This window comes from Mobula hypostoma, chromosome 7 (genome assembly GCF_963921235.1).
Source record: "Mobula hypostoma chromosome 7, sMobHyp1.1, whole genome shotgun sequence".
NCBI classification, from domain to species: Eukaryota; Metazoa; Chordata; class Chondrichthyes; order Myliobatiformes; family Myliobatidae; genus Mobula; species Mobula hypostoma.
The window spans coordinates 60488359-60513909 of NC_086103.1; the positions used below are offsets into that span (position 1 = coordinate 60488359).

The following is a 25551-nucleotide window of genomic DNA, read 5'->3' on the forward strand; positions in this document are numbered from 1 at the left end:
CTACAATTAGCCTTTATATCAACAGCTGCCCTTGATTCTGATACACAAGAGTGTGCCTCCAGGGTGGACAGATCATGAAAATTGACCTTCCCTTGGCACTCCAAAATTCTTCAAATTTGTGAAACTTTGAGATTAGACGTCATACTGTAAAATAATGACAGTGCATGTGGTGAAATTCCGTGATGGAAGATCACACTGTATCAAATGTGTTTGTTCTGAAATACCTACAATAACCTTTTGAGAAGTTGAATAGCAACTATGAAATTTATCTGTTGATTCCTTTAGTCTAAAGTATCCAATGGCATTTTTAGTCAAATACACATCACATAGAAACAGATGAACTTTAGATTCAAAGCTCTGGTGTCAAATATGGATTCAAATGTGTGATACTACTGGACAAATATATGGTTTGCTATAGTTTCAAATGGAATTAGATTACATCAGGTTTCCATTCTCTGTTCAAGTTATTGGGGTCTACTTAACTTCCCTTCAAATCTTTTTAATGTTTAAAGCAGGAACAACCCAAAATAGCTGAAAGTGAAAGGAATAGCTATCTCTTTTGTACATATACCTTCTAGAAGTGATGTTTGCCTACCATCTGGGGGAAAGGGAGGGGTCTTTTATATTGTGATCCAAGTTTCAGTGTTCAATTGTTGTCTGCAGACTTTTCAAACATGTTAAACCACACAATTGTGTGATTTTCACAGGCACGCATTGCTGATTTCTGTCCTTCCTTGAAGGTGAATTTTATACATTTTAAATTTTATTGCGCTATAGCAGATAAACATTTACCTAACAATCTTAAGCAAACTTGAAGAGGTTATGCAGGAAGTCACTTTATTATTCATATATTTTGTCAAACCTGTTATACAAATCACCGTTAGAATAGTTTATTCTGAAACCAGATAGCCATTGACATCATGGTTGTTCAGTGAAAGTGAACTAAGTAAAAATTATTTTTTTATAATATCAAAATATTTCTTTAAGGAATACCATAGCCAGCTATAAGTTCAGCATATCAGTGTTGCCTAAATACATTATTAAGCTGACCGGCCGGTGGCGCAGTGACATTTGCACTGGACCTCGAGGCGAGTAGTCACGTGTTCAAATCCGGCCGGCTCCTTGCACTCTTTCCAGGAAAGCATTGACCCTGATCTTGGTTTTCTGCCTCTTGGCACAGTTCCTCATTTTTGTTTTTATTTATTCACTTTTTGGGGTGTGGATGCCACCGGCACATCTATTGCCCATCCTCAACTGCTCTTAAGGGAAGTCACCATCTTGAATGGTTGCATCTATATGTAGCCTGGGGGAAAACACACACGCAGGACAACAAATACTTTTTTGGGTCTTAAATTCTTTTATCTGTTTTAGTTGTTTTATTGCAGAAAGAGAGTATCAAAATAAAAAACGACAAAATGAATTTAAAATAATCCCCGCTATTACAATCCCAGTTTAACTTCAGACCACACCCTTTGTTACATATGCAGTATGAAGATAGATAAAACAAAATATACCAAACCAATACGGTAGTGGCAATTCTGAAAAAAAAACAATGTTAGAATCCCACCAAACCTGTACCTTATACGCAACATCGATTTGAATAAATACATCTCATCTTAACTAAGAGATATACTCAGATTTGGCACACACGTGCTTAACTTCCAAATGTATACTGTATAGGCCAGATGTTGAAATGAGTTCTCCTTGTTCAGGCTACGTGAACAGAGATGAACACTTTCACGTTATTCTGTTACATTGACATTCGGACATGAAACAATAAAGAAAAACAAATAAACTTTCACAATACATTGCCCTGCAGTTGAATTACTAAAAAGACTAACCTAGTAGGCCGATTAAGGAACTTCGCAATCACGCTGTTCAGTGCTGATCAATTTGCTCGTGAAAATCTAAAGCATCCACATGTAAAACATACCAAATTATTGATGATATAGATTTATAAACAAGTATAAACGAATTTACATGGACATTATCAAATATTATTCACCTTTCCTCACCAAACCTGGGGAAAGTATTTGAACGTCATCCTTTCCAGAGCATGGCAACTCCACCCATGCAAAATGACATCACAGTTTTCTCTTAAAGGGACAGACAGCTATTTTAGCATTTCCAAGGTGAATACATAAGTGCACTTTTAACAATAAAAAATGATAGTCAATGGTCACCTGGTTATATATATTTTGGTGAAAAATACTGCCACTATGGTGTTGGATATAGAATACTAGGACTTATGCCCAATGACAATGAGGGAAAAGTGATAAATTCCCAAATCAGGGTGTTGTGTATTTTGGAGGGAATATAAAAGTGGTGATATTCCCATATATTGCTGCCCTTGAACTTCTTGGTGGTAGAGGTCATAGGTTGAGAGCTGCAGTTAAAGTACTGAGTAACTGCAATTCATTTTATTGATGATGTACACCACTGCCCCATGTGCTAGTGCTGGAGGGATTCATCCTGGCAATTGGACAGTATTCCATCGCACTCCTGGCTTGTGCCATGTGGAAAAGCTTTGTGGTATCAGAATGTGAATGACACATCACGGGATACCTAGCATCTTACCTGTGTGCAGAAAGGATGTTTCCCATGGTGGAGGAGTCTAGGACAAGAGGTTATGGCATCAGGATAGAGGGGCATCCATTTAGATGCCGAGAAATTTCTTTAGCCAGAGGGTGATGAACTTGTGGTATTTATTACCACGGGCAGCTGTGGAGGCCAGGTCATTGGGTGTATTTAAGGCAGAGCTTGATAGGTTCTTGATTGGACACAACATCAAAGGTTATGGGGAGAAGGCCTGGGAGTGGGGCTGAGGAGGGGAAAAACAGGATCAGCCATGTTTGAATGGTGGAACAGACTTGATGGGCCAAATGGCCTAATGCTGCTCCTATGTCATATGGTCTTATGGTGTGTAATATTGGCATGTGTATAGTTGGTTCAGTTCTGCTTCTGGTCATTGGCGACAGCTCGGATGTTGATGATGTAAGACCACTGATTGTGAAGGGATGGTGGCTAGGTTCTCTTTTGTCGGAGGTGATCATTGTCTAGAACTTTAGAGGCATGAATATTAATATCTGGATGTTGTGTAGGTACTTCAGTACTTTTCAAGTATCTCTGATAAACTTAAGGCAGACCAGCTTGCTTTGCGGCCTTAGTGGGGTCCCATTTTGGCACTACATTCTGAATTGCAGTTGACCAATGACTGTTACTCTCTCAAAAGGAACGTAGCCTCTGGAAAGCCATCAAATGATCTGAGTTTGACAGAGATGCCATACATGCATACAATTCTAATTCGTGAATTTCTGGAGTGACTCAACATGATCTAAAAATGGTTCTTAGTAGTTTCATTCTGTTCAAGGTGCATTTCCAGTCACGTAGGCCTGAGATAAACAGTGGTACGTGATTAATTTTCTAGGCCATTAACTTTTACATTTATATTAAAACTGCCTTTAAGTTGTTTAAATTTAATAGATTAAAGCTAAAAAGTTCAATAATAAGTGCAACTTCAATGTTTTAAATTACTTAATTATGTATATTTGTTTTCAACACTCTGCTTTCCTCTGCATTTCTTGACAGACCAAATGTTTAAACACGATTTTTATTTCCAATTCTTAATATTTTTATGTATCAAACACAAAGTATATACTTCGTTTAACAACATACTAAACCAGACTTGGGAAATACACGTGACAATGGATGCAGAATAGCAGGTTAATGGAAGGAAAAGGGTCTTCTGTCCGCCCTTTGAGACAAATCCAAATACAACAGATAATATCAACAGATTATTTATTCTGTTGCAGCTATATCCTCTGCTGTGGGTTTTACTTTCTAATAGATATTTATCAAAATTTATGATTGTTGCCACAGGCTTGGTTTAGGTCAGGATTGAAAATGTTGGCTATGTATTTTGTATATTAAGAAAAGCATTATCACAGGAGAGAAGAGGCCCTCCATTGATCGGGATAAACTATGGATATTGTTTACGTGATACACAAGCCAAGGCAGTACGACAGGGATAACAGGCTGTTGCCCATTCAGCAGACTCCCCCTCTTTACGCAATGGATGAACCCAAAGGAATGGCAGAGACTGATACAGTTTGGCACCAGTATAACCACAGGAGTTGCCAGTCAACGTTAAGCTCAACATAGGACTGCCTTAGGGACTCCTGCTATGGATTTTTCCTCAGGGTTTACTCCCAAAGCCTTCCCCATGAGTGACTGTAGCCCCAAGGCAGTGAAAGTTTGAGATCAGAATTTTCCTTTTCCTTCATAAGCTGTCAACTGTGGCTGATGAGCCCCATCTGCCCAAAACAACTGGTTTTAAGGCACCAATAACCTGCCTTTTCTCCCCTCCTCTCAGTGGAAATGGTTCCACCAGGCTTAGTAGCTAAGCCACATATGAGGGCCAGGAGTTGGACTTGGTTGTCAGAGGCTATTTGAGACACACGCCACTGGGAGCATTTAATAGATAGTGGGAGCTTATCCTCCTACAGCTATGACACCTGAAGACACGAATACTTTAGAAAAAGAATTTGTGAGTCACAGAACATTAATTCTTACCAGAGAAAAATTAGTCTGTATCTGAAACGCAGAACCATACATGGGTGGGATGAATAATAGTAGTAGTAGTTCAGGGTTACATCAAATGGTGAAAACCAATAGATGTGATGGTCTGAATTATCTTCTTTCATAGTATAAATTTCTTTTGATCCATAAATACAACAATTTCTCAGCTTTTCATCATAGCAGAGGAAGTTCCGTAATCTCTGCAGATAAACAACATTGAAAATATCAGTTAGGATCTTGTGACGTAATGCAGTTGGTCTTGTGGTCCTGGAAGTGCTCAACCTGTCAGCTGTTCATATATTTTCTCCTCATATATTTTAATGTTGGTAATGAGCAAAGTTACCAAGATTTTTATTTTCTTTAATCATTCGTCAGAGTATTTTAAGATCCTTTAAATAATTTTAACAATCTTTAACAGTTTTGAATAAATATCGAAATAAATAGCGAAGCCAAGAGTTACAGTATGGTCACAGGAGATATGTTTATGTCTATCATTAGTGGAAAACTATTAGCCAGTTTTGTTGCTGGCTAATGATTTTTCATCTTTCACTATTGATAGACATAAACATAACGTCATAGACTACCATTCTTGTTCTAATCTATACTAATTCTATTTACATGCATCGTGTCTGCTTCAACCTGCTTAGTCCTCTCCCTCTTTACATTTTCCCATCCATTTCCAGTCACTCTGCTCTCACATGATTACTATTGTATACACTTTGGTTAGTTGACTCTTTGCCCTGTCTGTCCCTGGTTCATCTGACACACTCTGTTGGGCCATCACCCTTTCAGGCCTGCTCAAATTCCTGACCCTTTCAGGTTTGTTTAGTATCTACCTTTTCAGATTCTGTTGAGCTCCTCCCTGTCATGTCCTTTTCATGTCTACTTGAGCTCCATTCTGTCCTCACCCTTTCAGGTCTACACCAGCTTTTTTGTGAGGAACTTGTTCGAGCAACCTCAGATGATGCTTCAACACAAAGAGTCAATCCGGCATCTTCAGCAAATTTCTAGTCAGATAACCAGGTGCATTAAAGGCAAACTTCATAAGTCAGTAGCTCACCATTGACTATGTATTCGGAGTAATTAATTCACTAGTTTACTGTCAAATTCTCTTTATCTGTATCCCTGAAAATGTATGTCAGGATATTACTTATGGTCTCACAAACATAAGAAAGTCTGAAAATGCAAAGCAACACACAAAAGATACTTGAGAAACTCAGTAGACCAGGCAGCATCTATGGAAAAGAGTAAACTGTCAACATTTCAGGGCAAGACACTTCATCAGGACAGTTCCTCCAGCATTATGGTGTATGATTTAGACTGCAAGTCCAGAAGCTGATGGGCACTCCAAGATTTATGCAAGGATTTGATCTTATACTTTACTTGAAGTCCTGACATAAATGGAGATCAAAGTTTATGAGGCACATTAGAGTGAATATTGAGCTAGAAATTAGATACTTGCCAGCAGGGAAATGCATAATTTATTGTTTGTGAAGCTCTTTTAACAATATAAAACAAGACATTGGAACCAAACAGCTTCTCTCTACTTCACAACAGCCCCACACCTACCATGTCCTATTTAGTTACTGTCTTTTCCTTAGGACACCCATTATCTAATACCAGGTATTTACCAATAGACCAAACTGCAGCATTTCCACTAAACTTGCACCAAAGGGCAAGACCACCTTCCATTATGTGCAAAGTCCAAGTCACTTGCAGTATTGCTGTATCGATGATCTTTCACTCCAGAGCTGCTGAACATCAGGTTCGCATTTTAATTTGCACATGTATAATTTTGAGTATAGCTTTTCAAATATTGTCAGAAATTAAAAAGAAATTCAAGTACAAGAATAGCAACACACATCAAAGTTGCTGGTGAACGCAGCAGGCCAGGTAGCACCTCTAGGAAGAGGTACATTCGACGCTTCAGGCCGAGATCCATCGTCAGGACTGACGAAGGGTCTCGGCCTGAAACATCGACTGTACCTCTTCCTAGAGATGCTACCTGGCCTGCTGCGTTCACCAGCAACTTTGATGTGTGTTGCTTGAATTTCCAGCATCTGCAGAATTCCTGTTGTTCAAGTATAAGAATATATTTGTATTAATTGTAAAACCCACTCATTTATAATCTTTGCAGTTTAATGGACAAAGGTATGGAATTAAATCTGTAAAAACGTAAAAATGCCAGAATAACAGAATTTGATTTATTTATTCTGTCAGAAACATATTCTCCACATAATCATTTAAAATGCAGATGATCAGCAACAAAAGAAAACCCAGATGGAGGGAAACAGTGTGGTTGAAGGTGAATGTAGAGGTCAGCACAGCCTCCTTTTCTCAGATGCTGAATGTGAATAATGGACTATTCAGTCAGAGGGACACCTGTACGTTGTCAAGTAGCCCACCTGCCCTAGGCCACCATAAAATTGTTAAACCATGCTAATTGGGAATCTATATATATGGGTCCCAGATTGAAAAAGTACAGATAGAAATGGTTGGCACATTCATTGGAACTGTTGACTTAAACAGATGAAAATTCTCTGCTTCCCAAGGAATACATTTTGAATATTTAATGGTAAAATAGGAAGATCATGCAGCACATCACGTTAATACTCGGGTCTTTACAGCTCATCGGTTTGCATATTTGTGTTAATAATTTAACAACGTTTGATTTAATTAGCAAGTAAAAGAAAACCATGTATCAAGATTAATATTCTGAACAAATGTTCTGGCTGTGTCTTGCACTTACAAGTTATCGTTTTGAAATTTGTTAAACAGGAACAGATTCAATTTTTTTAAACTCTACTAAAGGCATAATTAGATTAAATGTATCCATTTACTAAAAGCATTGCACTCAGATTTAAATGCTGTTGACCATTACAGGTCTCAGGATTTAAATTAAGTTTTTTTTTATAGAATTGATTTTCTAATAAAACAAATTACTGAAGAGCATGTTGATTAAAGTCATAAAATGGATTACATTATGAGAAGAGCTTTAGTTCCCATAACAGATTTCATTTTCAGTTCAGGCATTATCAACATGTATCAATAGTCAATGGCTTTGTGTATAAACCACAAGATACTATTTTTTTTATTTAGAAAATCTCATTGATATCTAATTTAAAAGCAAATATTCTTTTGTATATATTTCCTCAAAATCCGTTATCTGAATTTCATTCTTTGCATTTTTTTCAATTATTTTCCACTTCTCCACCTGTCCTTTACATCTAAGAAGATTCCACTGTGGGAATTCAAGTTGGGTGCTTGGTGCAAACCTAATCACAGAAATACGATCATGATTAACAGCAAGAACGAATTGTTACACCTCACTATAACATTCTCTAAGGATGAGTTTTGATGGATTTACTTGTTTGAGTAACAACAATACCAAGGAACTTGTTTGAGTCTTAACTCAGCACCCAAGAGTCTCATTTGCCAAATTTAAAAAGATGTAGAGAGGAAGTTTAATCTAACGTAGGAAGTTTGTGGATGAGTTAGGTATTAATGTTCTTTAAAGATCAAAAATGATCCCACCCTTCCTCCTGCCTAGCAGCTCCATTCTACAGGGGAAGGGTAGGGGCACAAAGCTTCTCTACTGCTTGGTCACATTCTGTGTATTGAGGTTAATGGCCTCTGATGTAGCCTGGCATCCCCTAACTTTTCCCCTCCCAAACTCCATACCCTTAAATACAAAGACTCTTTCGCCATTACTCATCTCTGCTGAAGGTCCAGGTCCTGCAATTGGCACTGGACCTCCCTATCTAACTGGAAGTCATGTTTGTTAATAGACTGATTACCATTGAGGGGACCTGTCAAAAAAATTGCAACCATGCTCTCTCCTGCTAACTTGGTAGATTCACATTCAAAGTAAAAAAGGATTACTGGTCTGGTGATATTTTTTGATTAACTCCTTTTCAATGGAGTATAAAACTGATAGCTCGAAGGGAAGGCTGAAGGAGGAATGAACTTTAATCATATTAAGACCTTTGGAAAGAAATACAGTTGAATGTCCTTACTGCAATTATTAGGGGAAACTATTTCTCTCCTAGTCTTCACAGCTCCTGCAGCATATCAATGGAGATGTCAATGAGGCACAATCTTTGTCTTTCAAACTTCTGCAATAACATTTCCTTTTCTTTCCCTTGCAATAGACTTAAATTACATATTTAAGTTTTAGAGTTGAGCTTGTTTCACATAGATGCCTTCATTCTTGTTGATATTAATTTGAAAGCCAGAAATCAGATGGTAGTTAGGTCTGAAAAAGTTTTCAAACTGCTGCACTTCATGTTACTGCAAGTTTCCAACACAATTTAATCACTCTCAGTCCAGCTGAGCGGTAAAATTCTGCCCAGTGGGATTTTTCAACAGTAGACAAAGCTCCAGGAAGAACAAAGTACACTTAGTAAAATCCTACGCAAACAAGAAGATCTCTTACATAATTGTAGTGGCCATGTGTATCCAAAACTCCCTTGTATGAGATGCCATTTATTAAGAGACACGTGCAATATATTAGCACAAGATTGGAGTTAAGTAGAAAGGATATTCGCTTTATCGTACTTCTGCCTTGAACGGTACTATAAATATGAAACAGGGTATTCATATAACAGCTATAATTAATTTTAAGTTTTTGATGTAGTAAAGCTTTAGGGCATTAGCAAATGAAGTAAGTGAGTTTAATAGAATGATTGGTATGGTGTAGTTAAGTGCTGATGAATTGTTATTGTACAGAACTTCCAGTGACAATACAATCGCAGTAATCCTTTACTAATGAAGAATGATGATGCTTTTATCTGACTAATGGAGATTTCACATTGGTGATAACATTATTGCAAATCACAGGATTGCTGGCGGTTGTTTATCACAAGCATTTTTTAAAAAATTCAAAACTGTCACATCTACTTTGTAGCCTCAATGCTATCTGCCATACATAATTCTTTTCAATTTAAGGAAGTGGAGCGATGAATATTTTAAATGACTTCACTGAAAATTAAATTTTCTAGTCTCTACTTCCCACAAGATGAGCTTGTGCACTGAAAACTCTACTTCTGGAATGTTCTTGGTGTATATATTGGGCTTGATCAGAGTCTAGGGTAACTTTAACCTGAAAAGAGATTTTAATGCCTTTAGTATTGTGGTAAAAAATTTACACTGCTGGTTAAACTTTGTCTTTTTTATTTCTCAACTCAATAGAATTTTGACTGCCCTCTCTTGAAAGTTTTATTCTAAAGGATGTACAGAAATTCATGACATTGTGTAGGTATGAGCATGAGTGTCAGCAGAAGATGAACAGTTAAGGAGAACATACATGTCATACAGTAGAATCAGTGTGTTGTACTCCACTTCCAATATTCAATTTATTGACTTTGTTCCATTGACAAGCTGAATTGATGATGTTGCACATTTAATTTGACTACCGGAAATGAATCTGAGGCAATACCTTCAAGCTAATGTTATTGGATTGACAAAGGAGATGGAGATTAACATGAAGCGGAAAAAGAATGCATATGAAAAATGTCAGCTCAATTATATAAGGGAGAATTTGGTTAAATATGAGAAGCACAGAGGAGAAGCAAGGAAACACATAAAGAGCATAAACATCAGTACAGAAGATAAAGATTAAGGAAATCCAAAGGTAAGCATATTAATAATAAAGAATGGGGCTGATTAATGATCAGATACAAAATATTAGGGAAAGCGCAAGAATGACTGTGGTACTGAATAAAACGAAAACAACAGGAATTCTTATATTATTCACATATTATTCTCCGTAACTTCCGCCACCTCCAACGGGATCCCACCACTAAGCACATCTTTCCCTCCCCCCCTCTCTCTGCATTCCGCAGGGATCGCTCCCTACACAACTCCCTTGTCCATTCGTCCCCCCCATCCCTCCCCACTGATCTCCCTCCTGGCACTTATCCGTGTAAGCGGAACAAGTGCTACACATGCCCTTACACTTCCTCCCTTACCACCATTCAGGGCCCCAAACAGTCCTTCCAGGTGAGGCATCACTTCACCTGTGAGTCGACTGGGGTGATATACTGCGTCCGGTGCTCCCGATGTGGCCTTTTATATATTGGTGAGACCCGACGCAGACTGGGAGACCGCTTTGCTGAACATCTACGCTCTGTCCGCCAGAGAAAGCAGGATCTCCCAGTGGCCACACATTTTAATTCCACATCCCATTCCCATTCTGACATGTCTATCCACGGCCTCCTCTACTGTAAAGATGAAGCCACACTCAGGTTGGAGGAACAACACCTTATATTCCGTCTGGGTAGCCTCCAACCTGATGGCATGAACATCGACTTCTCTAACTTCCGCTAAGGCCCCACCTCCCCCTCGTACCCCATCTGTTACTCATTTTTATGCACACATTCTTTCTCTCACTCTCCTTTTTCTCCCTCTGTCCCTCTGAATATACCTCTTGCCCATCCTCTGGGTCACCCCCCCCCTTGTCTTTCTTCCCAGACCTCCTGTCCCATGATCCTCTCGTATCCCCTTTTGCCTATCACCTGTCCAGCTCTCGGCTCTATCCCTCCCCCTCCTGTCTTCTCCTATCATTTTGCATCTCCCCCTCCCCCTCCAGCTTTCAAATCCCTTACTCACTCTTCCTTCAGTTAGTCCTGACGAAGAGTCTCGGCCTGATATGTCGACTGCGCCTCTTCCTATAGATGCTGCTTGGCCTGCTGCGTTCACCAGCAACTTTGATGTATGTTGGTGGTACTGAATAATTTGGGATGGACTTTCCCAGAGAAAAATTCTTTGTGAAAGATATGGTAGACCCGAATTTTATTTAGCTAAGAGTGACACCACTGCGCCAGATAAAATGCAAAAAAAAAATCAAAGCTTTTATCCTTGCTCCAAAAGATCAGGAGGATTAACAACTCTACAACAGATAGTCAAAACTGCCCAATGCACCACCGTCAGGAGCCTACCTGTCATCAAGGACATTTATACAGAAAGGCGATGGAAAATGACTAGTAATGTCATATAGGATCCCGCCCGCTCTGCTTATGGACTTTCCACTCCCAGTAGGGAGGAGGATATGTTGCACCCACGCCAGGATGACTAGACTCTAAAACAGTTATTTTCTTCAAGCAATGAGGCTCTTCAACACCTTTACCCATTAACCCAACCCTCCACAACCCCAACTACTACTACTTTCTGTCAGAGTCACCTTATGTAGAGACACTCCTGTACCAAGCGTCACTTTATGGACATAAAATCAATCTAGGTGTATAAGCTATCTTATATATTTATAGTTTTTATTATATTTTCTTTATATTATTGTGTTTATTTTTGTGTTGTATCGAATCCAGAGAAACAATTACTTTGTTATCCTGTATACTGGTGTAGTGGAAATGGCATTAAACAATTGTGAATCTTCAATCTTGAATGAGTCTATACTGATGAAGACCATAACTAGTTATGAGGAGAACATGTTTGATTAACTTGCTGAGTGGGATTGAGAGGTAAATGAAGCTAATATAGTTGCTTTTAGGAAATTTTCATGAAATTACAAGATCATCAACTTCATAATTACAGTGCCGTTAACACACAAAAGATGTCTCCCAAAGGGACTTGAAGGTAAATTGTGAAACAAAATATTGGACATAATTAGTATAACTCAGTGATGTTAGATTAAAGAGGTGAGTTTTATGGAGCTAGGTCAAAAAGATGGAGAGATAAAGTGAAGGAATTCCAGAGATTAGCTCATTGGTAGTCAGAGATCCTGTGTCGAAGATAGACCCGTTAAATGCGGGAGTACTCAACAGACCAAAATAAAACAAACGGGGGAGTGGGGGAGATCGCAGTGATTGTAGAGACATAGCAAGGTAAGGTTATAGAGGGGTTTGAAAATGATTCGAATTGTTAAAACATAGGTGTTGCATAATTGGGAGCCGACGTAGCATGGAGATGATGTTGGAAGGGGACTCTGTAATTTAGGATATGAGCTGCAGAATTTTGAATGCTTTCAATTTTATGGAAAGTAAAACAAAGAAAGTAAGCCAGAGATGGGTCTGGATAGCTGAGGTAACAGGGGTGTGAATGAAGTTCTCAGCTGTGCTGGAAAAGACACCACGGATAGGCAAAATTGAACCACATGTGGTAAAAAGGGTAAAGTCAGTATGGATGCACATTGGTTAAGACATGGACAACAGAGCCCGGTGAATAGACTGGAGGGAAGTATACAATAGAGTTTCCCAGCTTTACTACTCAAACTACAGTTGCTCTTAATGTACCTTAGTAGTCTGCATTTGGTGATATGGGGACGGTTTTGGAATGTGTAGATAATTCAAAACTTGGCAATGGAGCAGAGTCTGAGGAAGATAGTAATGGTTGGGTTGAGTTGTTCTCTGATCTTGGCAATTCATTTGCAAATGTTTTATCACCATACGAGGAGACATCATCAGTGTGCTTTTAAGTCAACCCAACCATCAACCACCCAAGATGCATATTTTCTGAATTATTTCTGAAGATAATAATAGTCTTCAATCATCATCATCATCAGGTGCCATGCCCAGTTTGAGCTTTGACTGCCATGGCCCACACGCTCCTGTTTTGGGTCAAGTAGATCAACTCATTAGTATTCATTTCCAGTTCTCTGGCTGCTGTCTCCATCATCATTTGTCTTTGTTTTCCTCTTGCTTTCCCTTCAATCTTTCCCATAATTACCGTGTGTTCTAACTCCTCTTTCCTAATCACATTTCCAATGAAGTTACGTTGCCTTTTCATGATCTCGTACATTATTTCTCTTTTTCTGTTTGCTCTGTTCATGACATCCTCATTAGATATTCATTTTTTCCATGATATTCTTTGCATCCTCCTCAAAAACCACATCTCTGCTGCTACAATTCGTTTCCTCATGTTACTAGATATTGCCCAACATTCTGAGCCATATAACATGACTGGATAAACATAACATTTCAGTACTCTGAGGCAGGTTGTCATGCCTAGTTTAGTATTTGTCAATATACTCTTCATTCTTGTAAAGGTGTCTTTTGCCATCCCTATTCTTCTTTTGATGTCCAAGTCGCACCTGCCATCTGATGTCACCCAGCTTCCTAAGTAGCAGAAATTCTGTACTTGTTTTATGTCTTCCCCGTTTATTCTCAGCCTGCAGATTGGATTCTCCTTCTTTTTGGATATCACCATACATTCTGTCTTTTTGCAATTGATAGATATACCCATTTTTGCACTTTCTTCAACAACTATATCAATTAACTTTTGTAGATCTTCCTCTGTACTTGCAATTAACACAGTGTCATCTGCATATCTGAAATTATTGATGTTTTCACCGCCAACTTTGATTCCCAAGATGTCTCTTAGTTTTTGTAATATTGTTTCACTGTACACATTAAATAAATAAAACATTAAATAAATAAACCTTGTCTAATGCCTGTCTTGATTTCTGTAAACTGACTCACTTCTCCATCTATTCTTACAGCGGCAGTTTGTTCGCAGTTCAGGTTTCTGATTAGGCAGAGGTCTTTCGAATCTAGATCTAGAGTTTTCTGTAATATTTCAAATAACTTATTGTGGTTCACTTTATCAAATGCTTTGTATAGTCGATAAAACAAACAAACAAATCTTTTTCCACTTGAATAGCTCGTTCTGATAGTATCCTTAACATCAATATTGCATTTCTTGTACCTGTGTCTTTCACAAAACCACATTGTTCTTTGCCTATTTCAGCTTGTATCTTACTTTTAGCTCTTGTCATCAAAATTCTTAGAAGTATCTTGGTGATATGACTCATTAAACTTATGGTCCTGTGTAATTCACATTCTATTGCTCCAGCTTTCTTAGGAAGAGTGATAAATACTGATTTTTTTTCATCTCTTCTGGTATTATTCCAGACTCATAAATGTCATTGATTAAATCAGTAAGTTTTTCAATTCCATAATCTTCAAGGGCAATAATTTGTTCTATTACTAATTCATCAGGACCTGCTGCCTTTCCTTTCTTCACCTTATTTATTGCAATACGAACTTCAGGTTTTAAAATACTTGGACCTTCAATGTTTTTCTTAATTTCTGGTTTTTCGTCTCGATCGTCTTCAAAGAATTCCTGAATATACTCAGTCCATCTGTTCATAATCTCATCTTTTTCCATGATAATGGAACCGTCCTTTGCTTTCAAACATCCACCTGAAGAACAGAGGAGCTTTTTACCTGTGATAGTCTTGATTTGTTGATGTAACCTTCAATAAGCAGGCCGATGAAACATGGTAATGGCAAATGAAATTCAATGCAGAGAAGTGTGAGATGATTCATTCTTGTGGGAGTAATGAAAGACAAATGGTATATAAGCTGCGTTGTACAATCTTAAAGAGTGTGCAAGAAGAGTAATACATTTTTTAAAGCATATGGTTGCATATGGGTGTGTTGAATACAGACACCAAAAAATTAGGCTAGCCCTTTATAAGGTGCAATTCATTCCCAGAAGTAGAATATTTTAATTCCTGGTTCCATACTTTAGGATGGTATAAAGATTTTGAAGAAAGAACAGATTACATTTGCTGGAAATGTTCTGGGTGCAAAGGAGTACAGATTGTTTAGTAGACTGGTGACATTGGGACTGGAGTAGAAAACGCAGAGAGTAAGAGGTATTTAAAAACCCATTAAATGGCCTTTCCTGCTCTTCTTGTCCTGTTGATAATAATTAAGCATGTTCAAATGTTCACACTTATTTAAGTTTGATTATTGACATTTGTGCACGTGACCATCTGCTAATTATTCATTGCTTATGGCTGTTTACACCATTGTCTTGTAAATCGTTGATTGCTTTTGTGTTGCCTGTTATGGTTGTGTCTTGTACTTGGAACTGAACCACAATCAATTCTGCTATGCAATAAATTGATTCTGATTGGCACAAAGGCCACCTTCAGTGCTCTACACATTTCTTTTTGTGGGAGTTGCAACAGAAGAGTCGCATTTTTGAGACTAAAAAGTCTTAATTTGGAATCAAAGATATATGAAAACCCTGACTCCTGTGATAAAATCAATACCTTTAATTCACACACCAGCAATAAATAATGTAGCATTTCTGAGAGTATTTGCAGATGTTACTGCTGTCTCTTTGTTGGTGATGGAAATTAGTATTTGTCACGGGTTGAAGTGACTTAACACATGTTTAGTCCTGGAAGTTGGTAATTAAACAGGCTTATTTTTCCAGTCCAGGTATTAATTACTGTCCATTATCGCTAGTGAATTTAATGCATTATTGAAACAGTCACCTTTTTAAGAGTGACATAATGAAATATAACTAAAATTATGTATTTTGTGTGGCTATTTTTGATCATATTACCTACCCTCCAGTTCATTTGAACACATGTCGTCATCATTAAGTGAGTGAGCTATCATTACTCCGCACTCACTCTCAAGTTTGGGCACTCCCACATTCTTATTCATCGATAAACTCTCCTTTTCATGGTCCTTAAATGAGGCAGTTGAAGCATGGATCACCTCAGACATCCAGATCTTCTTATATTTGCTTACACTTTGAAGGTTTAGGAATCCTTCCCATCACTGGCTGCAAATAAAGAAAGAACTGCTGTCAAGAGAGGAAACCAGGCCTTTTGAAATCTTTCAGAAACTGATTTGGCCTTTTGAGACAGAATTAGATGCTGATCCCATATTCTGTGTGTCAATTAAAACTGGCAGAGAATGCCTTAGGGTTGGGTTATGGCCAGGTTTTAACATCCTAGCGTTTTTATCTCTCCACTAATCATGGGAGTTAAAATCCAACAGCAACATCCCCTCATCACCGAGAGATTAATTTAAAATCTTTGACAACAAAATAATCACCAATATTTAAGAAAGGCTGCAAGAACAAGACAGAGAACCTCAGGATGGTGATCTTTACATCACTGACAAGAACGTTGCTTGAAGAGATCCTGAGGAATAGTACTTACATGCATTTGGAAAGGCATGCCTGACTAGGGATGGATACAATTGAACGTAGATGCAGGAATCTGGACCAATAAACAATGTGTTGGCACGTGGCCAGGTGGTTAAGGCATTTGTCTAGTGATCTGAAGGTCGCTAGTTTGAACCTCAGCTGAGGCAGTGTGTTGTGTCCTTGAGCAAGGCACTTAACCACACATTGCTCTGTGACGACACCGGTGCCAAGCTGTATCAGCCCTAGTGTCCTTCCCTTGGACAACATCAGTGGTGTGGAGAGGGGAGACTTGCAGCATGGGCTACTGCCGGTCTTCCATACAATCTTGGCCAAGCCTGCACCCTGGAAACCTTCCAAGGCGCAAATCCATGGTCTCACGAGACTAATGGATGCCTATAAATAAAAAACAATGTGTAAGAGGAACTCAGCAGGCCATGCAACATCTGTGGGAGGGAAACAAAATGATAAAGGATCGTCAACATTACTGTATGTCCTTCAAATTTGCATTTTTTGAGGAGTTAACCAAGAGAACAATGAGATCAGGTTAGTGTTCATTATCTACATGGACTTTACGAAGACTCTTGAGAAGATCCTACTGAGTCATCTGGGCTAGAAATTTAGAATACATGGATCTAGAGTGAGAAAGCAAATTGGTATAACATTGGTGTTAGAAAGCAGAGGTTGGTAATGAAAGGTTTGTTTTTTGGATCGGAAACTTGTAACCAACGGTGTACCGCAATAATCTGTATTGGGTCCTTGATTTTTCGTCAAACATATTAATGATTTGTGAGACAGATAGGTAGCATGATTTGTAAGTTAGTATGTGACACAACAATTGGTGGTATAATGAGTGATGAAGGGTTTTCTAAGGTTACAACAGGATCTAGATTAAATAGGGAAGTGAGTAAGGAATGAAATTTAACTCAGACAAGTGTAAAGTGATGCATTCAGGGAAGTTAAACCAGAACAGGAGATGCACAGTGAGTGGCAGGGCCCTGGGTCATGTTATTAAACAGGGAAACCTTGAGGTACAAGTTGGCAGTTCCCTGAAAGTGGTGACATAGGTAGACAGAGTGGGGACGAAGGCATATGGTTGCAAGCATGCAGAAGGTATGTTCGCATATATAGGAGTTGGGAAAGAAACAAAATTCTGAAGGAACTCAATGGGTTGAGCAGCACTTATGGAGGTGAAAGTACAGTAGATTTTGGGATCAAGACCCTGCATCCGTACTGAGATTAGGGACATAAATGAGTTGGGATGTCATATTACAGTTATGCCAAACATCGTACAAAACATTAGTTAGGCTACATTCAGAGTACACTGTACTGTTTGGTTACCATGCTGTGAGAAGGATGTAATGAAGCAGAGATGATTCACAGAGTGTCACCTGCAATGTAGGGCTTGAGTTATAAGGAGGGATTGTTTTGCCTGGACTTAAAGAGTCTGAGGGATGATTCCATGTGGGAAACTCCTGTTATAGAGGTTTATAAAATTATGCAGGGCCTAGACAGGATAGATAGACAGAGAATTTTTAAAAGGGTAAGGTAGTCTAACAACTAGAAGGCAACGTTTAAAGTGATAAGGGAGATTTAAGTGGATATGAGTGGCAGTTTTTCCACACAGATGATGACGGATATATGGAATAAGCTACCAGAGGAAGCGGCAGAGGCAGGTACAATTACAACATATAAAATACATTTAAACAGGTAAATGAAATTGGCATAGATTAGTATGGAGAAATTTGGCCAAAGGGTTATCTCTATGCTGCAAAGCCCTTTGAATAAAGTAACAATCATGCAACATGATAAAGTATTTACTTTAAACTTAATTTATAGTTATTTTTTATAAGGGATGTTCATGCTTATTCAGCACACTCCTTAAAAGAAGGGTAATATAGTGCAACAAAGCATTGGGAAGCATGGAAATCTGAGAACAAGAAAAGACGACAATACAACGAGCTTGAGGTTTCATCTCTTGGCATTTCCAGAAGCTACTTAATTGTAAGATCAAGGATTCTTGCACTGGAAACACAATTGAGAAAGGTACAAGAAAATATTTCTGTAAGTATGTGAAAGCTAAGTCGAACACAAAGCCCCACATCGAGAATCAAAAGGTTGAGCATTGTACGACAAGTGTGTTGAACTGCGTATATTTCAATGCAAGAAGTATTGTAGGTGTAGGGTTCTCAGTAATATTAACTGTAGTGTTAACTGCTAATTATAAAATGGCTTCTCTGAAGTGTAATAATGAAATGGCTTCTTTGTAATGTTAACTATGAGGTAATATTCTCTGTAGCTGAAATGTTTGGGTTATAGTTATAGATAACGGAGGAACTAACCAATGGAAGCTATGTTATTCTATCTGTATGTGTGGGAACCTGGGTCAGTGCGCGGGCTTTTTTTTCGGGAGGAGAACCAAAGAGGAAGGACATGCTGGACACGCTCTGGTCGACCACCATGGTTGGTCCCAGGTGGCGGGTCAAGGAGGTCGGAGGAGATCGAATGGTGGAAAGAAGACCCCGTTAATTGAGCTCCAATGGTTGTGCACGAAGTGGTTGAACTCTGATAAATGTGGTGCCTTTTACTATCCTTTTATATTGTACCTCTATTAATTACATAGTTCCAGTAAGATTTATAAAGTGTAATCTGTAAATTGTACATTGTGTGCTGTCTGATATTTGATGTGTGAGTTTGTACCAGGGTGCATTACACAGCAACTACGCAAATGTGAGACACGGTTTGGCAGGGTTTCCCCTAGACAAACATGAGCCGATAGCCCTGAGCATTACATAGGAAAGGTAGATGAGCTCAAGGCATGAACCAACACCTAGAATTATGATGTTGTAGCCATTAGTGACACTTGGTTGCAGGAGGGGCAGGACTGGCAGCTCAATATTCCGGGGATCCGTTGTTTTAGAAATGACAGAGCAGGAGAGATTAAAAGAGGATGGGTGACATTATTTGTCAGGGAAAATGTCACAGCAGTGCTCCATCAGGGCAGACTGGAGAACTTGTCTAGTGAGGCGTTATGGGTGGAACTGAGAAATGTATGGCCATGTAAATGGGGCTATATTGCAGACCACCCAACAGTCCGAGGGATTTAGAGGAACAAATTTCTAAGAGATTGCAGACTACTACAAGAAACATAAAGTTGATATAGAAGGTGATTTTAACTTTTCACATATTGACTGGGAATCCCATACTGTAACAGGACTAGATGGGATAGAGTTTGTCAAATGTTTTCAGGTAGGTTTCCTTCATTAGGAAATAGAAGTCCCAACAAAAGAGCATGCAATACTGGATCTCTTATTAGGGAATGAGACAGGGCAGGTGACACAAGTTTGTGTAGGGGAAAAAATTTGCATCTATTGACCACAATGCCATTAGTTTCAAAGTAAACATGTAAAAGGATAGGTCTGGTCCTCAGATCGAGATTCTAAATTGGAGTAAGGCCAATTCTGATGGTATCAGAAATGATCTGGCAAGTGTGGATTGGGAGAGACAGTTTTGTGGCAAAAGTGTACTTGGTAAGTCGGAGACCTTCAAAGTGCAATTTTGAGAGTACAAAGCTTGTATGTGCCTTTCAGAATAAAAAGGTAAAGACAACAAGTGTAGGGAAACATGCTTTTCAAGAAATATTGTGGCCCTGGTTAAGAGAAAAAAGGTGTACAGCAGGTATAGGCAGGTAGGAACAAATGAGATGCTTGTGGAGTGTAAGAAGTACAAGAGAGCACTTAAGAAAGAAATCAGAGGGCATGAAGTTGCTATAGCAGACAAGGTGAAAGAGAATCCTATAGGATTCTACAGATAAGTTAAGAGCAAAAGAATTGCAAGGAGTAAAATTGGTCCTCTGGAAGATCAGGTTGATAATCCATGTGTGAAGCCAAAACAGATGGGGGAGATCTTAAATATAATTTTGCATCTGTATTTACTCAGGTGATGGACACACAGTTTATAGAAGTGAGGCAAAGCAACACCAACTTCATGGATCTCGTACAGATTACAGAGGAGGAGGTGTTTGCTATCCTTCGGCAAATCAAGGTGGGTAAATTCCCTGAGTCAGACAAGGTTTTCCCTCAGACCCTACAGGAGACAAATAGATTAGATTAGACTATGAGGACACGCAGTCCTCTTATTGTCATTTAGTAATGCATGCATTAAGAAATGATACAATGTTTTTCCAGAATGATATCACAGAAACACAAGACAAACGACTTAAAAACTAACAAAAACCACATAATTATAACATATAGTTACAACAGTGCAAAGCAAGACTGTAATTTGATAAGAACAGACCATGGCACGGTAGAGGTCTCAAAGTCTCTTGAAAGTCCCGTCATCTCACGCAGACGGTGAACCTCCAGCGCCGCCAACTTGCCGATGCAGCATACTGGAAGCATCCGACCACAGTCTGACTCCGAGTCCATCCGAAAACTCCGAGCCTCCGACCAGCTCTCCAACACTGAGCACCGAACACCATCTCTGCCGAGCGCTTCGGCACTGGTCCCGGCAACATGCAATAGGCAAAGCCGAGGGTTTGGGGCCTTCCCCTCTGGAGATTCTCAATCGCACAGTAGCAGCAGCAGTGAAGCGGGCATTTCAGAAGTTTCACCAGATGTTCCTCCGTGCTTCTCACGGCTATCTCCATTAAATCCGGATTGTGTACGGCCCCCTAGTTACACATACAATATTCATTCAGAACGGCCACACACGCTGCGTCGCACCGCCATCTTCTCCTCCATCCCCCCTCTGTTTCTATAATAATACAGAAATTGCTGGGGCCCTAGCAGAAATATTTAAATCATCCTTAGTGACAGGAGAGGTACCAGAGGATTAAAGGATAGTCAATGTTGTTCCACTGTTTAAACAGGCTCTAACACAAACCAGAAAATTACAGGCAGGTAAGTCTGACATCAGTTGTGGTAAAGTTATTGGAAGGTATTCTAAGGGACTGAATACAGTATATAAGCATTTGGATAGACGTGGACTGATTCAAGGCAGTTAGCATGTCTTTGTACTTTTTGAGAAACTCACTGTGAGTTTTTCAAGGAAGTTGCCAGGAAAGTGGATGAAGGCAAGGCAGTGGACTTTAGCAAGGCATTTGACTAGGTCCCACAAGGAGGGTTGTCAAAAAGGTTCAGTCGCTTGGCATTCAAGATGAGGTAGTAAATTGGATTAGACATTGGCTTTGTGGGAGAAGCCAGAGAGTGGTGGTAGATGGTTGCCTCTCTGACTGGAAGCCTGTGACTAGTAGAGTGCCAAAGGATCGCTGCTGGGTCCTTTGTTGTTTGTCATCTACTGCAGCAGTCCCCAACCACCGGGCCGCTAAGCATGTGCTACTGGGCCGCGAGGAAACGATATGATTTGGCGATATGAGTCAGCTGCACCTTTCCTCATTCCCTGTCACGCACTGTTGAGCCATTACGCACGCGAGGTCATTATCTGCGCGTCATCCATGTCAGCGCGGGAAGAAGATCAACTCCTTGAACTTGCAAATGACCGCGGGATGAAAAGTATGTTTGACATAACATCTCTGCCGGCATTGTGGATCAAAGTCAAGGCGAAATATCCTGAGGTAGCCACGAAAGCACTGAAAACGTTGCTTCCATTTCCAACATATCTCTGCAATGAATGCAAGGAAAATTAAATTCCGGAATAGACTGGACATAAGGAACCCCCTTCGAGTATCGCTCTCTCCCGTCACCCCTCGATAGGACAGTCTTGTTGCAGGGAAACAAGCCCAGGGCTCCCACTGATTCAGCGATATTGGTGCGTTGCAATGATTTTATATGTTCAAACAGGGAAAATATGTGCTGTGTGTTTAATATCCAAACGTTACTTAAAATGTTATGATACTATTGACTTACTTATATAACTATATAACAATTACAGCACGGAAACAGACCATGTCGGCCCTTCTAGTCCGTGCCGAATGGTACTCTCACCTAGTCCCGCCGACCTGCACTCAGCCCATAACCCTCCATTCCTTTCCTGTCCATATAGCTATCCAATTTTTCTTTAAATGATAATATCGAACATGCCTCTACCACTTCTACTGGAAGTTCGTTCAACACTTAATTCAACCTCCCCTGATAATTGACTTATCACTATATTCATGCGAGGAAAATATGTGCTGTGTGTTTAATACTAAATTCATTAGATAAACCCTTTTAGAAATAAAATTGAGTGTATTAGTCACTTATCACCGACATTCCGGTCGTGATTAACAACCCCCCACCACCGCCGCCGAACAGAATTGCCAAAAAGGATTTTCAGAGAGGAAAAAAAAATCGGCAGGTCAGGACGCTCATGCGCACTGGTGCCCGTGCAAGGCTTCTTGGTCATTGTAGTCTTTCTCTGGGTAAACACAACATATTTGACTGCCACTCTTGTCCGTTAGCAACCCTACACCCCGCCTCCCCCCGGTTGGCCGGTCCGCAAGAATATTGTCAATATTAAACCGGTCCGCAGTGCTAAAAAGGTTGGGGACCCCTGATCTACTGTATATCAATAATCTGGATGAAAATGTGGTTAACTGGATCAGCAAATTTGCAGATGACATAAAGATCGGGGGGCACCGTGGACAGTGAAGAAGGCTATCATGGCTTGTACAGGGATCTTTGTCCCCTGGAAAAGTGGGCTGTAAAATGGCAGATGGAATCCAGCCAGTTTAGGTCTTACACAGTGAACAGTTGGGCTTTGAGGAGTGTGGTAGAACAATGTGATCTGAAAATACAAGTCCAAAATTCATTGAAACTGGTGTCACAGGTAGATAGGGTCGCAACAAAAGCTTTTGGCACATTGGCCATCATAAATCAAAGTACTGATTACAGGAGATGGGCACTCCGTGAAGTCCTACAAACTGACTGGCAGGATAGGTAAATCAATGTCAGTGTCTTCTCCCAGGCTAACATCCCAGTTTTGAGTCTTGATCACTTTCAATTAATTCAGATGGGCGAGTCACACTGTCCAATAGCTTGACACTAGACTCTTGAAGCAAGTTCTGTCAAGAAAAGAGTTTTCCAAGAAGAGAGTGAAAAGCTTCAAGAACATCCTCAAAGTCTCCTTGAAAAAGTAACATTGTTACAGACACATGGGAATTCCTGGCTTATGCCCACTCAAGTAGAAATGGGAGCATCAAAAACGGTACTGAGCTCTGCAAAACTTTATAATGGAAGCATGGGAGAAATTGTGCAGTGTGCAGAAGGCCACACAACCTCCCAATCTACCCACACATCCCAACAAAGAATTCCTGGCCCGTTAATGGCAGCGAGTGCATTTCCTGCATGGTCTCCTCAGCTACCTTAGACCCACAAAACTCGAGTGAAAGCAAGTCTCTGCAGAACTGCTTAAGAAGAATAATAAGATACTTTTTTAATAATTTAGATTCAGATTAGTTCTGTTGCATATAAACCGGGGTGCATAGAAATTCCCAGCATGCATGAAGCTTACAGACTAAACACTAATGTGAGAATAATAAATACAACAATAGATACAGCATTGATTGCAAAAAACAGAACAATGCAAAGATTCTAGTTCAATCTGAACTGAAAATAAATGCATTCTTAATATGTGCTTGAACCCTTCCATTTAAAATCTGAATCTTAAATTGTCATGAAATTCAAACAAAGGCACAATGATCTTTTTTTTAAAGTGTATTGCAAAATAATGTAACAGTAAATACAGACAAGAGTTTGGATAAATGATAATTATTCTCTGTGATTACCAACCCTGGCTGACTACAGCTGAGGCTGAGTTAAGCAGCCATGATGTTTTACCCCTCCAGGAAGCAAACCTTGACTACTGGCTCAAGGCAAAATAAGTAGGTAGGGGAAAGTAGAACAGTGCCTTCAATTTACTGAAAGAAATCCTCAAGCGAGTACATTTTGCAATCATTTTATTTTTAATATGCATGAGATTATAAGCCAATGGCCTGTGGAAACAAGTTGTGTGGGCTTGATAACTGAAAATTTAATTTTATGCAATGATCCTTTACTTGAATCAGAAGAAAGGCTTGTAGCTACTTGAATGCCATTGGGAAATATGTATGTTGGAGGCAAAATATAGGTGGCTGATTTCACGGAAAGCTGGGGATGTTTTCTCTCTTTTTATTTTTCCATCAATTCTGTTCATTTTATTGAAGCACATATATACTATATTATTGAAAACACTTTCAGTAGAGCAACTTCCCTAATAATTGATCATTCAGTTCTAAGCATTATTTCTGTCAGAGGGAAACACTCTAACAATATACTCAATGTAGCACTATAGCACTATTTCAAAGTTCAAAGGTTAAAGTAAATTTATTATCAAAGTATATACATGTTACCATATACTACCATGAGATTCATTTTCTAGCGGGCATTCACAGTAAGTGCACAGAAACACATTCAAATCAGTGAAAAGCTGCACACAAAGATTCAGGCAACCAATATGCAAAACACAACAAACTGTGTGAATGTAAAAATGAAGAAACAAATTAATAATAATAAATAAGTAATAAATATTGAGAATGTAAGTTGTAGTTATTTCCTTCCCCAGTTTAATCTGTTCTTCTACTTTCATTTCATTGTATCTTTAGATATTTTCATTTTCATACATCCTGTTAGTTCTCTTGATTCCACCCACAATGCTTCTGTCAGGTGTCACTTTAATTTCCCTTACTCTTGGTATTGCATTTATCTTTCATTCCTTTGTACAGTTTAACTGTCATCCATTTCTTCTCATAATTCTTACTGCACCTCTGTATCCTCTCAGGACTGCTCTTGATGTAAATGAGAAATTCCCATGAGAAATGTTAAGGATTCTGACATGTGATGTTGAGAGGTTGATGCACTTGTTTTGAAGTGAAGCCCACACAGAGATGGCACTCAGCAGTGAGCACTTAGTGTAACGTATGGAACAAGTCCCAAAATGCTAGCAGACATGCCAATTAATACTTTCCTTACACCCACAAGGTTGTTACACTGGTAATAACCATTGTTTAATTAATATATCTCAAAATGGTGATAACATTGTTTAATGAGAATAACACTGGTTCATAAAAATCTTGTCCTCGGTGTTATA

The 25551-nt window shown here is 39.2% G+C and overlaps 1 protein-coding gene and 1 long non-coding RNA gene across 2 annotated transcripts in view; one reads left to right on the forward strand and one right to left on the reverse strand.

Annotated features, from left to right (window-relative positions):
* The window catches only part of neurl1b (neuralized E3 ubiquitin protein ligase 1B), a 437909-nt gene that overhangs the window by 176603 nt on the left and 235755 nt on the right, over positions 1-25551 (forward strand). The gene's annotated exons all lie outside the window — the stretch shown is intronic.
* LOC134348929 (uncharacterized) overlaps positions 15916-25551 on the reverse strand; it is a 57470-nt gene continuing 47834 nt past the window's right edge. The window contains exon 3 of the long non-coding RNA XR_010018526.1: positions 15916-16116. This is a non-coding gene — a long non-coding RNA (uncharacterized LOC134348929). The remainder of the gene's footprint in view (positions 16117-25551) is intronic.